Below are 15,655 nucleotides of genomic sequence, written 5' to 3' on the forward strand. Positions count from 1 at the left end.
AAATAGATTTCAATTAGGAATTGCTATACAATTTACCAGATGTCTTTAGATATTCCATCACTTAGCAATAGACCAAGTGTAGGCTAAAGCTGTCATCAGTGATACACTTCAAACAAAAGGCATACAGGGACAAAAACCAAAACTTACTAGCAAATCTATGACAAGCTGCTAACAGTGATTATCCCTGTACTATATAGAGTTGTACATGATTTTTGATTTACTTATTTTCCTTTGCATGGATCTGTATTTTCCTACAGAGTTACAATGAGGATGTATAAGACTTTAAAATAAAATAAGAGAAAAAAAACTAGTGTTAAAATGTTATTCTATCTAGTTCCTACCAAGAAGCTGAAGTCGCAAGACTGAGAAATGAGAGAGAAACTAGAGAGAAATCCCAGAGAAAGTGCAGACCGAAAACATCAAGAAAAGGAGAAAACTGGGCAATCCCTGGGTGATGGCTGGCTGTTTTGAAACTGCTGTGTGAAGGGTGGTAGGAAAAACAAGATCTACTGTAAGAGGAAAAACTTGGGGAAAAAAACTGCAGAGTTCTGCCTGTGTTCTTCCACCACAGGGTGTTGGGATGAACTGTTGCCTCTGCACTTGGGGCAATTCTGTCTCTGGCTCAAGCGCCCTCAAAAGTAAAATCAGGTTACCAGAAAAGACCAGGGTTTATTAGTGTCAGGCTGGATCACAGACCCCTCTGCCCTGTCCTGTGCAGGTCCTGATCCAAGTAGTTGAAAGAAAATCGAGTAGCCTCTGGCAAAGTTGACATGCTTTCTTCCAGACGTGAGCTCCACCAACCAGCAGTTCAGATCTGCTGTCTTCTATACCGAAAGTACAAAAGGGGTGGCAACAAGCCAAGGGGTACATGGGCGCACATGCGCACGAACACTATTCTTACATAATTTATTTACAATGAATATTCTGAATCATACCCAGCCCGGTATAAGGCGAGGGAGCCTGACTAAACGAACTCCATTTTCCTCACAATTAGGATCTGAGATAAACAGTATGGGAACCAATTAACCTCTGTCCATTGCTTTCCCAACTATTTAGAAGTATCTCTGCCTTATCCTTTTGGTACAGTGAATGGGGTTCTGATCTGAAGAATTGTTGATGGTGTGAAGAGTACTCTGATACTGGGCTCTTTACACCTCAGGGCTCAATCCACACCCGACTTACAGGGTCTGGAATTGGAGTGAGGTTTGGCCTTGCTCACATACTGACTGTGCTGAAAACGGTTAACATGGCAGGCTTGAGGGTGCTATTTTAAAAGAATCTGCTTACAAGTTTGGCCCTTCACTGGGGTCTGGGAACTTGGCTTCTGAAACATTTCTTAAATGATGAGATTGTGTCCCTAAGTATATATTGTTTGTACAAGCAATATAATTTATGATGAAAACCTGCTTTTCTTCTGGGAAATTTTGTAGTCGCTAAACAGATAATGCCTATGTCTAGACCAATCTCCACTAAAAACTCTAAATTCTGAGTTTCAGACAGGCTAACCTGGACATAAATATCACACAGGGGTCACTACATTTTTCCCGCTGGAGGGTGGACACAGTCTCTGTGACCCCTTATGGGAGAGAGAGCGTGTAGGAAACCTACACATGGATTCCTCTAGACTTTGTCTGTTTCTTTTTTCTTGTATGTCCTTGCTGTACCTCTGTAATAAATCTTAGCTGTGAGTACAACCATATGCTAAGTCCTTGACTCCTTCTAGTGAGTCACCAAATGTGTGGGAAGTCTTGGGATACTAATAACATTGACAAAGTAACTGATAACCCCTGGGGGATATGAGGTCACAGCCCAAAATAACAGTGCCCTTGAGAAGCACAGCTATCTCTAAAGACAAACAAATATTGTATTATCACTTTTACCGCAAGCAAAATGTTAGAAAAGATGGATTAAGAATTTAAAGTGATCTTTATAAACATCCTAAAAGAGATAAGAGAATATTGTGACAATAAAGAAAAGAAGCAAAGCAAGAAGTATCTCTAAGTTGTTTTTAGTCAACTTGCTGTGATGTCACTTACTTCTTAGGTATTTTAACAAGTTATTTGTCCATGTTGGTATTTGATTATATTTTATGTCTCTATCTTCTCTTTCTTCTTGTATTTGTGTAGAAATTCAGATAGAATGCTAGCTAGCTTCACAATTCAGACAGAAATTCAGTTGCTCCATTTTTTCAAGTATATTTTAGCTTTTTTACCTTTCTCATGAATCAAAATTACAGTCTTCCTTCAGGTCCAACTTACAATTCACAATCTCTGCAAAACCATCTTGCTGTTTAATTTCCTTATTAGCAATTCTGTGCCACATGAACCACAAGACTTTTTCTTATAGCATTGTTTGTTAAGGTCCTTATAGTGTATTAAACTGGTGTATACCTACCGTATTAGACTGTAATATTTTAGGTAATAGAGATTGAATCTTATTCAGGTACCCCGTAGTGCTCTGCAAGTATATATTGAATGGTATTGCATTAGTAAAACAGAAGAGATGTTATAAAAATAACAATTGAAATTGCTAGCATTTAGAGAGCACTTGCTATGTGTCATTAACTGTTCAATGTTCTACTTCTATTAACTCATTTAATTCTCAAAACTGTTTATGAGTGAAGGCCTTATTTTTTCCCATTTTAAAGATGAAGTTACTAAAGCACATAGGGATTAAATAACTTTCCTAAGGTTAAATTGCCTACTAAGTGAAGAAACTAAGCTTTGAATCAGTGCTGTCCAGTTCCAGAGGCCAAGTTGTTTAAATGCTATGTGAAACTGCTTCTCCTAATACATGAGTAATGTTAGAGTTGCCTGAATTAGAGAAAGAAAAAAACAAAATACCAGTTAAGTTTAAATTTCAGATAAAGATCAAATTATTGTTTTATTTAAGTATGTCCCAAATATTGCATGGAACATACGTATCCTAAGTTTTATTCATTGATTTTCTGGAATTCAAATTTGACTGGGTGTCTTATATTATATCTGGTAATCCTATGACTATGAATAATGATATATATCTAGACAGAATTATGACAACTTGTGTAGCAGATAGAGAGATACATCACCCAAATAACCTTAAAGAAATAATGCGCTTTCAAGCTGTGGATTGTGGATTGAGCACGCAAAGCTATACCTGTCACCTATTCGGGGCGTGCATGAATTCCAGAGAGCTCTCTTTTCTATCTGATTTTTCTCTTTCTAGGGCCCCTGACAACCACTAACTGAGGATGGTGTGTATAAAGACCCAGCCATTTGACTCCAGTGCCAGAAAGCTCTGATAGGCAGTTTGTACTCTAAGCTCCTGTAGCTTGTTCCAGGCTTTTTTGGACTTCCATTACAGTTTGACTTTCTCCTTGGCCAACTCTGCCTCCTTTCTCTTCCTTCATAGATGTTAATCCTTAATAAATATCTTGTACCTCAAGTGTTGCCTTAGTTTCTGCTTCTGGAGAACTCAATTGGCAACAATTTACACATAGGGATAACGAAGTAACAGGGCAAGAAGAACCTATTTCTTCCCATGAGAAACTTCTATTAACAGAAAAAATAACTTTTATTGTAGACTCTTTGATGAAATCAGGGAATACACCTTGTATCAGTCAGGGTTTGGGCAAGAAACAAACACACACTCAAAAGTGAAAATGAAAAGCAAAATGTGTAGCTGTAGCTGAGGCAGAGGGTCTCCCTCATAGACACTGGGGAAGTGTAGCTATGGACCAACCATGGCCCAGCCTGCAGGGAGCTGGAGGAACACAGACACAGATTTCTCACTCCTCCCAGTGTCCCACCTGCTGCTAGTGCTTTCCATTGGCTAAGCCCAACCAGAAGACAGAGGGCCAGATAAAGGAGACCCCCCACACACTCAACAAGGCCAGAGCAGGGTGAAGAGCAGATCTGGCAGGCAAATGGAGAATACCCCAGAATACTGAAGTTCAAGGTCAAGAATGATGTGCTAAACTGATAAGAACAGATACTACACCTGATCTTAGCCAAAAGGCGGAGAAGTGATACCAACCCAAATGTCCATCAATGGATGATTAGATAAGGAAAATGTGATATATACACCATGGGGACACTACTCTGACATAAAAAAGAATGAAATACTCCCATTTGCAACAACATGGATGAACCTTGAGAAACTTATGTTAAGTGAAATAAGCAAAACACAGAGGGATAAATACTGCTTGTGCTCACTCATATGTGGGAGCTAAGAGAGAACGAAGGAAGGCAGGAAAGAAAGACCACAGTAGTGCTGTGATCCAACAGAGGGAGGGAACAATCCTAGGGCTGCAAAGCAGAGTGGGGGGGGGAGGGTGGTTGGGAGACAATTGGGTGGGGACACAGGGTATGAAAGCAATTTTTGGTAATTTGTATCTCATGAATATTCATAATAAATAAATAAATAAATAAGAATGATGTGCTACTTCATGAAGTAAAGGCAGAATGCAGGAGAGAGTACTGCATCAGAACTTGAAAGATCTGAATTATAGTGCTACTAACATCTCAAGCTTTAGTGCGATATTTCACACAAGTCACTCTCTCTGGGCCTGTTTTGCTTTCTTTACAAAAAGCTCCATGATCTCTAGGGTTTCTTCAAGCTTTGACAATACGTAGTTACACATATCCTATACAAACTATATAAAAAGGATGACTTTGGGAAATGAGATTCAGAATTATTTAAGAAAGCAGCATAATTGTCAGATAACAATGACGTGTTTGAGGAAAATTAAGAGAGCAGCAGGAAAGGTCATCTGCAGAGTTTGCTAATAACAATGAATTATTAACTATAGCAAAAGTTGACACAGGACATGGTGTGTAAATAAAAGAACACAACAGAGATCACAAAGGAAATTCATTGAAATTAATAAATCTTTAATCATAAGCTCAATTTATTATGATCTAATTCAAGGCATAACAGACTAAAAGGAAATAAAATATGTAGACACGTAATTTTTTTTCATTTGGAAGTAAGTGCTGTATGGGTTAATCAAAAGACAGGTAAATTTAAGATCAAAGTTTGTGAGTTCAAATTTTCATAGAGTACTTAGGAAGAATAAATTTGACATTTATCTAAAAATGCCTTGAAAGCCTCAGATTGCCACTCGAATATTGCTGACCTTTTTTGAAGGTATCAATTTATTGATATCTTAATGGTTTTTTTTTCTAAATGGAAAAGTGCTTGGATGTTTCTAAATATATATTTTATTTTTGAAAGAGAAATGAAGGGTCATGGCAAAAATATGACATGGATAAAATATAATTTGTCAATACGATAGATTGTATTACACTTCACCAAAAATTCCAGTTCCTGTCTCTGTTGTGCCTCCTCTTATGAGAGGATGATGTCCTGTTGAATTTTGAAATGGCCTTATGACTTGCTTTGACTGAAGAAATAGAGGTAAAAGGGACACGTGTCACTTTGGGGCAAAAGTTCAAGAGCTGGCATGTCTCTTTCCCCTCTGTCACAATGAGTAGCAATGTACTGGGTAACTGCTGCTCTATCAGCCTAGGTCCAGAGGGACAATGATATGAAACAGAGCCACAGTCAACTGAAGATGGGCATACATTATTAAAGAGAAATAAAACTTTGTTGTTATAAGTGACTGGGATTTTTTTTCCTGGAATTTAGCCTATAGTAACTGATACAGTTGGTTTTCCATTACATTTACACTGATTTTTCTCTCTTGAGCAGCTTTTGGGTACCCACTCTCTATTTAATGGCTAAGATATAATTCAAGGAACATATTTCCAAAGGGGCGTATACTTGCCACAGCTTTGGCCTTATAGTTTTAGGGTGGAAATAACTTACTGGTTTCCTTTACTCCCAAGTGGGTACTAGACTTAAAATACGGGAGTTGTGGTTTGAGAGTGTAGAAAAGCTAAGAAATTACTCACTGTGTTAATCCTATATCTCAGTCAGTCTATAAATTTTTCATCTTGAGGCAAACTAGGGTGTTTTTATTTCTGTTATTGATGAATTTGTTTACTATTCATCTTTGAAATTTTTGTATTTGTTTCTTTGAACTTTTTTTCCATCATGCTCAAGTTTAATATTTTTATTTACTCACTACTAGAGTAGATATTTCACTTGGTTTATGCTAAATTAGATATTAAATGCCATCTTCACTGTGGGCCATTGAAATAAATTTGCTTAACAGAGGCAATCCCCTCACAGAGATTGTTGTGTGTGTGTGTGTATGTATATTCCTAATCCTAGCCAGTACTCTAACCAAGTACAGAGAGAAAAGTAAAGGGAAGAGAAGAGAGGGAAAGAGGCAAGACAAGGCAAGGAGAGAAGAGGAAAGAGAAGTAATGTAAAGAGAAGTAGAAATTAATGACCATGGTGGTCAAGGGCAGGTTGAGATTATATCTTCTTCAAAGAAAAAGTAGTAATCGACCTGTAATTTGCAGGTGATACGAAAATCAGAACATGCATGTCCAGCACATAAGTATTATATGAGACAGAGGTTTAATATGAAGTGAAAGCTTAAGTTTAAGTGTAAATCCTCTTGATTGCACTGAATATTTCAAAAAATGCTGGGTTTTGCAAAGCAATATGATCACATGGGAAAATTTTTCTGAAATGCAACTGTAAGCTGCTGCAAAGACTGTTTTCTCTTCACAGTCTGACTTCCGTTTGTCACAAGTCTTGTTTCGCCTAGTGTTGGAGTGAACATAGATATTTTTGAAATCTGGCTAGGGGGAAGTTGAATTGGAAGTACATTTACTTTGAGTTTAATGATATAATTGCATGGTTCATAGTCACTTCTGTATAAATGTATTAATAACCAAACTGATGTAGAAATATATTACAGAAATACATCTCTCTACCTTTAAGGTGCAGGTGACTTACCTGACATTATGACATGGAAGTCCAGGGCCATTAGATGTATCACTATTTATATATCCTCAGCACCGAGCAGTATAAGTATGTGGTTAGTGTAAGAAAAATAAGGATATAAAGCAAGAAGGTAGTCTTTAGAAATTTCTCGTAAACGTCATATAGACATGGAATATTGTGAGTGGAAGGTAATAGTTTGCCTGAATGCACAGTTAAAATGGATGTTATATCCTGTCAGGAATCTAGTTAATAATGTGGAATATGCAGTGATAAAAAGGCCAAACTGAGGTTTTTCCTCTATTTTTAATTAGTACACAAAATAAAAATTTTCAGAATTCTTGTTTGAAAGATGAAGCTTTCCGCAGTACCAGGAACAAAAATAAATCAGTATGTGGTGCTGAATATTTCTGTCAGTCGTGTAAAAGGAAAAGATTCAATTAACATTGTAATCTCTCTAAAGAAAATATCACAAAATCATTGTATGTGAAGAGATGATCAATGAGTATATATTTAAGAAAGTTAAATTTATATATTGTATGTCCAGCAATTAATTAGTAAAAATATTATGTAATTTGAAATTCATAATGTTTACAGCATTTGTCTATTTTTAAAATTTTTAATATGCTACTCTTTCTAAATAAATATTTAGGTACGTAATTAATTTTATATTCGTGACTTTGTAGTATTTAATTTTTAAAAATGGTCATAAATTATATAAGCTTTAAGACTCACAAAATCTGAATCTCTGTATATGCATCATGAAAGAGTATTATATAAGGCTTACTCCTATAAGGAAAGGTATGAAAATGTCAAATTAAACAGCATTTATGGAAAGGATAGCGTGAGAGTGCATGAAGTGGTTGGAATCACTAAATACCACTTAAATAATTTTTTTCTCATTTGTCTAAACTTACACCTTTTAGTTATTTTTATTTTTAATTGGGACATAGATGATTATACATATCTGTGGGGTACAGCATTGGATATCAATACTAGTGTGCAATATGTGATGTTCAAATCAGGATAATTAATATATTCATCATTACACAATGTAATTGATTTTTGAGGCCATTAACCAATTCCTCCTTTCCCCACCCGCCTCCCCCTTCCAATCCCCAGCAACCTCAGTTCTGTTCTCTTGTCTTAAAAAGTTCAATGTGTTATTGTGGTTGCTGTATCTTTTTTTTTTTTTCTTTTTTTTCTTTATTTGCTTATCTATTTATTAGCTCCTGCATATAAATGAAGGCATGTGGTATTTCTCTTTCTGTGCCTGGCTTATTTCACTTAACATAATTTTCTCTAAGTTCCTCCATGTTGCTTCAAATGGCAGAATACCATTCCTTTTTATGGCAGAGTAGTACTACATTATGTAATGTTAATAATGTTAGAAATTATCTATTACATTGATAACCATGTCTGTAGTTTAGTATTTATACTCTGGCAGCACCGATGATGGAGAATGGTGATGAAGAGTCCTATTAAGAGACAATTAAGTAAAGGTAACAGGAGGAGAAGTAAACATATATTCAAGAAAAAAAAAATGTAAAATTATCAAGAGCTGAAGACTTGTTTTATATAGGAATAAAGAACAAAGGTAAACAAAAAAATAATATGGCCATTTCAGGGTGACTAGAGCGATAACAGTGGCAATACTGAACATTAGTAATAAATTTAAAAGAAATCCAGTTGCAAGAGGTATTTATTTGTCTTGGGTACATTTTTGAAAAAAGAAAAATCACATGACCTCCTCTTCCTCCCCAAGGCCAATTTCTTTAGCTCTCATTTCTCATTTACAGACCAACTTCTAGGAGGACGTGTCAATATCCGCAGACTCCAGTTCTGGAACTATCAACCTACTCCAATTTGAATTACAGCTCCTGCTTTCCCCTGAAACTACTCTTTCAAAGATTATCAGCAATCTCAATACTTCTAGACATCAATAAGTCATTTTCCAGGTCTTATTTTACTAGATAACAGCATTTGAAAATAGTTAACACTTCTTATTAAAAAACTCTTTCCTTTTAATGTGCTTGGTTTTTCTCCCCATACCCTGACTGCTTTTTCTACGTCTTTTTGGAGTTATCCTCCTTTTCATAGCTTTTTAAGTCAAAGTACCTAAGGGAAGTCTAGATCCTCTCCCTTTGCCACTTTATAATCTCTCTCTATAAGACTATTCATACATTCAATTACTGTATCTATGACAAAACTGCATGAGTATATTCTCAGTCCAGAACTTTTGTCTGTATGTCTGTGTGTGTGTACACACACACATATACATACATACACATGTACACACACACATATACATACATACACATGTACACACACATATACATACATACACATGTACACACACATACACATACATACACATGTACATGCACACATATATATTCTTCAAGGAACTCAAAACTTCTATAACAAAATGAAATCGAGAATTTTCAACCCTTTTTTTTTTCTGTGTTTTCTAACAGATGATTGGATCCATCATCTACCCACGTAAAAATCACATAATCTTTATTTCAGTCTCTGTGAAGCAGGTTCAGAAACAAATGACCAGACAAATCAGGGACAAATAGTTTATTTGAGAGGTACAGCAAATATCAGCAGGAAAGTGAGAAAGTTATCCACTGAAAGACAGTTCAGCCAGGAAAGGGTGAATTAGCAAACAGATATGACAGAGAAGAAGCAGAACTTAATCCTGTAGGGAAATGCTCTGAAATGGTGAAAAACACTCACCACAAAATTAACCTGCTTGAAGATACAGGGAAGGCATATTTATACACCATCTCTTGCAAGTCATTGGTTAAGGGCTGTTCCCGAGAGATGTTTATTTCTTGGTACTTTTGGCATGTAGAGAGAACTGACTTCCATAGTTTTTATTTTTTTTATTTTTTTATTTTTTTAAACCTGTCAGACACCAAGGTGCAGAAATTGATAATGGAAATGATTTTGATTACAACAAAATAATAAGGCCTAAGGGATATACACAAGGAACTCTCAGGGACTGCTGCAGTCACACTGCAGTCACCCTTTGTAATGCTTGGGTTCATTTTCTTCCCACATAAGGCTCACTGTATTCTGTCCTTGCTTATTAAAGGTATTTAAAAATATAGTTTAAAAAGTTACAACCGAGGAATAGTGGGACAAGTCAGACTAGTGGGACAAGCTGTTGCAGCTGGCCCCCAGACATAACTGGTATTCATTGTCTCCCTTCTCTACCATCCATTGTAGTATTCTTTCACCTGATGTTTTTTTCTGAGGTTCTGATCCCCAGGTTTACATTGTCAGATCATGGTTACTGCAATTGTTTAGTTACAGTTATTACTAAACATTAAAGCACCAAGCAATGCCACAATAAATCATGTGGGTTCCAGATATACTTCTACCTGCCATATTACGTAGTAACAATCTCAAGGCCTAATGATAGAGTGAATTATCCTTGCCAACTTAGTTACTTCTTTCTTTGTCTGCTAATGCCCTGACATATATGTTGAACATAGCCAACCAAAACTGTAACTTTATGCTTAGTGGAACTCTTACTGTGAAGGTAAAAGGGTGCCTCCCCTGGGAAAAAGGACCTCTATTTCAGCAAAGTCTAAATTTGTGGGAGCAAAAAGCACAACATTGTTGAGCAGATTATTGAGAGTAATATAGAGAAAGACCACTCCTTCTTTCACTTCTTGCTTATTACAACAAGAAATAAACACCCATTAGTATATAGCCATATAATGCTCATTGACTCAGAGTATACTACCTTAGTCTGCTTTCTGTTGCTATAATTGAATTCCTGAGACTGGGTAATTTATGAAGAAAAGAAATTTATTTCTTACAGTTCTGGAGGCTAGGACATCCAAGAGTATGGTCCGGGCATCTGGCAATTGCCTCCTTACTGTGTCACAAAATGTCATCACATGGCAAGAGGGCAAGAATATGCATGCAGCTCAGGTCTCTCTGCCTTTTCTATAAAGTCACCATTCCCAACATGAGTACTCCACCCCAATGACTTTATCTAATTATAATTTCATCCCAAAAGTCCAAATGCCATCAACAAATAAATTTGGGTATTATGTTTTCAACACATGAAATTTGGGGGACACATTCAAATCATAGTACTGCTCTATAGTACCTCAACCCTACAGCATCTCAATTTCAAAAATATGCTGTAGCTGTGCTTTTAAACATAATCCCAACATTCTCTCAGGACAGTCACTACTGGATTGTGGCATATATGGTTAGGTCAATGGATACCAAGGTCATGTTCCCATAGTCAAATCTCCTTATCTGTAAAGTGGATGCCTTTCCATTGTTATATGAGATCCCATTATGATAAATTACTTTGATCCCCAGGATAGAGGGCCTAGGTAAAACCCTTTAAAGATAAAAAAAAAAAAAAAAAACCTTCTCCAGCATAAAAAGATTCAATAAAATCAACTTTCTTATATGCATAACTGATAACAAGATGGGCAGAATAACTCTTTTATCAGAGGTCAGCTAGTCTTTACTCTTGGCCATGCCAGTATTTACATAGTGGATGGAATAGCCATAGTTGCAGGGATGAATACTCCTCACATTTCATGGACATTCTTCCAGATAAGTCCCCAGCTATCTTTGTTTCCAGTCATTCAATTTTCTTTCCAGTCCTTCAACCAAACAGCTAAACATTTCTCCTTGCTCAGAATAAAGCAGTTTCTCCTTTCACACCAGGTTGACAACCACTCAATACTCTTCTGATTGTTAGAATTTCACCTATCTTTCAAAGCCACTTGTGAGTGGGGATAAAATATGGCAGTATTTTTAGCTATCATCAGTTCAAGTCTAATCATCATGAATGGGCTGTGTGTTTATATTAATTTCATATGCCCCTGTAGTATTGCTTGCACCTTCTACAGAATGTATTATCTCTATCATATGATAGATTGATACTACTTTGTTTCACAAAACCCAGCTCATAATGGACAGCTCTGAATGCAAAGGGATTTGAGTTCCATGGTTAGGCACTCAGTTTCTGCTGAGGCCTAGGAGCATGCTAAGAGCAGATTTTCAAATTCTGAAAAATTTCCTGCCACAGACCATATGCTATTGCTCCAAAGTCCTAGAATCTTCACTCTAGCTCTCTTATTTGGGCTTCCCAAATATTCTGCAGGGTAACCTTATCTACTGCAAATGACTCTAGCAACATGGATCATTTGGCTAATATCACATAAGCAGCAGGTTTGTTTAACTAGTGCTGCAGTGGTCTTTCTAGTTCTGAACCCTCATCAAAATTAAATCTTCTAACTCAGCCGGTAAATTAGCTAGAACATTATTCTCAAATGTGCTGTCTTCACAACATAAAAGCACCTATACATTCTGGATGATATACACCATCTGTCCCAGGGCCTTTGCACATGAGTTCCTTTTGACTACCAAACAATTTCCTCTTTCAGTTTTTTTCATTTCACCTCAAGCATCACTTTCTAAACTATGCTAATGTGTGTCTTACCTGTTGGTGTTTTGACTTGTCTTCAATTAAAACAATCTCATTTATTATAAAAAATCATAGGACATTTGATAGATTCTTTAGATAACAAAATAAGTAAAGTATTTTCAGATGAAGTATTTCAAGTCAAAATAATAATAAAGCCTCTTTCTCCTATGTAATTCAGGGTTCAGGTCTAAAAAAAAAAGTGGGAAAAGTTTTTATAGTCTAATGTATTAGTCTGAGCTGCCTTAAGAAAGTACATAGACTGGATGGCTTGAGCAACAGAAATTAATTTTCTCACATTTCCAGAGGAGGGAAAGTCCAAGATCAAAGTGCCAGCAAGGTAGGTTTCATTCCGAGGTCACGTCTCTTGAATTATAGGTGGCTGTCATCTCACCATGTTCTCACAAGACTTCATTTTGACTATGTGCATGAAGGAAAAAGAAAGATCTCTCTCTGTCTCTCTCTTTCTCTTCTTATAAGGACACTGATATAAACTGAGTGTTTGAGTCCTCCCAAAATTCATGTAATCCCCATTGTGTGATAGTGTTTGGAGACAGGGAGTTTGTGAGGTAATTAGGTCATGAGGGTGGAATCCTCATGATAGGATCACTGCTCTTATAAGAACAGATGCAAGAGAGCTTGCTTTCTCTTTGCTCTTAGTGTTATAAGAAGATACAATGAGAAAATGGTCATCTGCCGACCAGGAAGAGGGCCTTTACCAGATCTCATTTATGTGGGCATCCTCATCTCAGACTTCCCAAGATCCAGAGTTGTGAAAAATAAATTACTGTTGTTTAAGCCACCTAGCCTATGATATACTTATTATAGAAGCTCAAACTGATAAAGATAAAAATTGGTACTGAGAAGTGGAGCACTGATATAATACATACCTAAAAATGTGAAGGCATCTTTAGAACTGTGTAATGGGTAGAGGCTAGGAGCATTTTGAGGGGTTTGCTATAAAAAGCCAATATTGTCATGAAGGTACTTTTAAGGGTGATTTCGATAAGGGTTCAAGAAGCAAAGAGGAAAAATAAAAATACTCCATCTTGTTAAATAATATATAAATAATTATGAACCATATGTTGCTAGAAATATAGGCAGCAAAGGTCATTCTAATGAGGCTTCAGATGGAAATGAGGAATAAGCTAATGGACAGGGAAGAAAAGGCAATCCACATTATAAAGTGACTAAAAACTTGGCTGAATTTTGTTCATTTTCTAGTGTTTTGTGTAAGTAGTACTTGTAAGTGATAGTATTGGATATTTAGTTGAGAATATTTATAAACAAAGTGTTAAAGGAGAAGATTTGCTTTTCCTGGGTGCTATAGTAAAACATGAGAGGAGAGAAATGAATTTAAGAAGAAATTGTTGAGCAAAAAGGAACAGGAACTTCAAGATTTGAAAAAGTATCAGCCTGTCCATACAGCAATAAATGGGAAATCATGCTCTGAGGAGAGCATTAAGGGTGTGGTTGAGCAAACATTTGATAAGGAAATGAGTACGGGTATGAACTACATGCTTAATCATCTAATCTACCAAGAAAACTGCCAGCTTGAACTGAATTGGAAGGAGATGGAATGGAATAAAGGGAGGCTGTCAAACTTCTTAGATCCTAAAGGACAGGATGATAAAACTATTTGGCTGTGAACTTGAGCTATTCTTCAACAAAAATTAAGAAGATTCTTGAAGGTGATTCAAAGATTGTTAGAATCACTGCCTAGATTTTAACAGGGAAGATGGCTTCCAACAGAAGTGTGTGGGGGGTCAGAGTCCTGGGAACACAAACTCCAACCAGCAGAGCCATAGGGTGGATGGGCCCGAGTAGAGAGTGGCAGCGTGGGTGACGCCGCACTGAACTATTGGATGATGTTGCCTACCCTATGGATCTGGGCTACAGAGTATCTAAGAAAAGAAAATTGTTGTCATGTTTCCCATGCTTGATGAGATGGGATTTACATTGTAAATGATTTCCTTTTCTAGATTTTGAATGTATTTTTGATATACATCAGTTTATTGATTTTTTAATAAACTGGCTATAGCCCATGTAGGAACAAAGTATCCTTAAGCTATTTCTGAAATAATTAATCACTCAAATATCTTGCAAATGAGATATAAAACTCTGGTCTATTTCATCATACTGAAGGTAATGTTTATTTTTTTCCTGTGATTCTTGTGGTTAATGGGTCATCACATCTGTCACTTAATACTTACAGATTATTATTATTATTTACCTGATAAATGAAGTATAAAACAGAAATTGATTATATCAAAACTAATTTAAGAATACTCTTTTTCTGCATGGCCCTTGAAAAAATATAAAGCATATTACACTGTATAACACAAATAGGGGCAAGAGGAACATTATCATATGCATTTTCTTCTCAATGTGAAATTTAGTTCATTGCCAAAATAAAAATTGTTTCTTTAAAGGGTGACTTTTGATTGATTAAGTTTGTAACATCTAACTAGTTAAAATAATCTGGTTCAGTTATTTAAATATATTCACTCTGAAATCTAACACACTATCCAGCCTAATTCTTTGGCAACAAAACTTCCAAAGGTCAAACAAATTGAAGGCAGGAAACAACCATAGTCTGAACTCTAGTTTATCTACTAATGAAACCCTGTATTAGAGAGCAGAACAAGATGGCCAACTAAAGTTGTCGGGTGCTCATCCTCCCTCCACAAAAAAGGAACTGAAACAACACATAAACAACTGTATTTTGGCTGAAATAACTGAAGAAGTACACTGATGAGCATGAGGGGAGTGACAAAAATCCCTGTGTACCACAGAAGACTAGGATAGCACCACAGGAAGCAGAGCGAGGCAAGCTACCTCTCCCTCACTGTTTCCCCACAGGGACTGGCTCACAGTCAAGTAGGACTTCTCCTTACAGAAAAAATGTTAAACTGGAAAACCATAGCTGTTTTCACTGCTGCCACAAGTGACAACAGTCCACGGCAAAGAGAATCCCAAGTCCTCATAGGCCCCAAACCCATGAAGAAGTTTGTACGGCTGCATGGCTTCATAGTAGAAGCCCAGGTAGAGCAAACCCTACCCTCCCATCCTAAGTGGCTTTGGCACAGCACCATCTTGAAACCCAACTCATCGCTAGAGTGCATCCTAACTGGGAATCAGTGGAAACAGATTCCTCCATCCCTGAGGTCCCACCTTCATTCCACCATGTTCGTATAAGCACCTGCAGGACCACAAGCTGGTTGCCTGGAGCGTAGGTCAGACAGAACAACTGAGACCCCGATGTCTGAATGCACATAGCACCCCTCCTTCCACATGAGGAGAACAGGCAGACCTGTTCAGTAGGAAAGCTGTCAGTCAGCGGTTGGT

General features: G+C 36.8%; 1 pseudogene; it reads right to left on the bottom strand.

The window, feature by feature from the left end:
* Positions 1-3,843: 3,843 nt before the first annotated feature.
* On the bottom strand, positions 3,844-4,008 carry LOC134385450 (U2 spliceosomal RNA; annotated as a pseudogene).
* Positions 4,009-15,655: the final 11,647 nt, after the last annotated feature.

This window comes from Cynocephalus volans, chromosome 8, assembly GCF_027409185.1.
Source record: "Cynocephalus volans isolate mCynVol1 chromosome 8, mCynVol1.pri, whole genome shotgun sequence".
Classification (NCBI taxonomy): domain Eukaryota; kingdom Metazoa; phylum Chordata; class Mammalia; order Dermoptera; family Cynocephalidae; genus Cynocephalus; species Cynocephalus volans.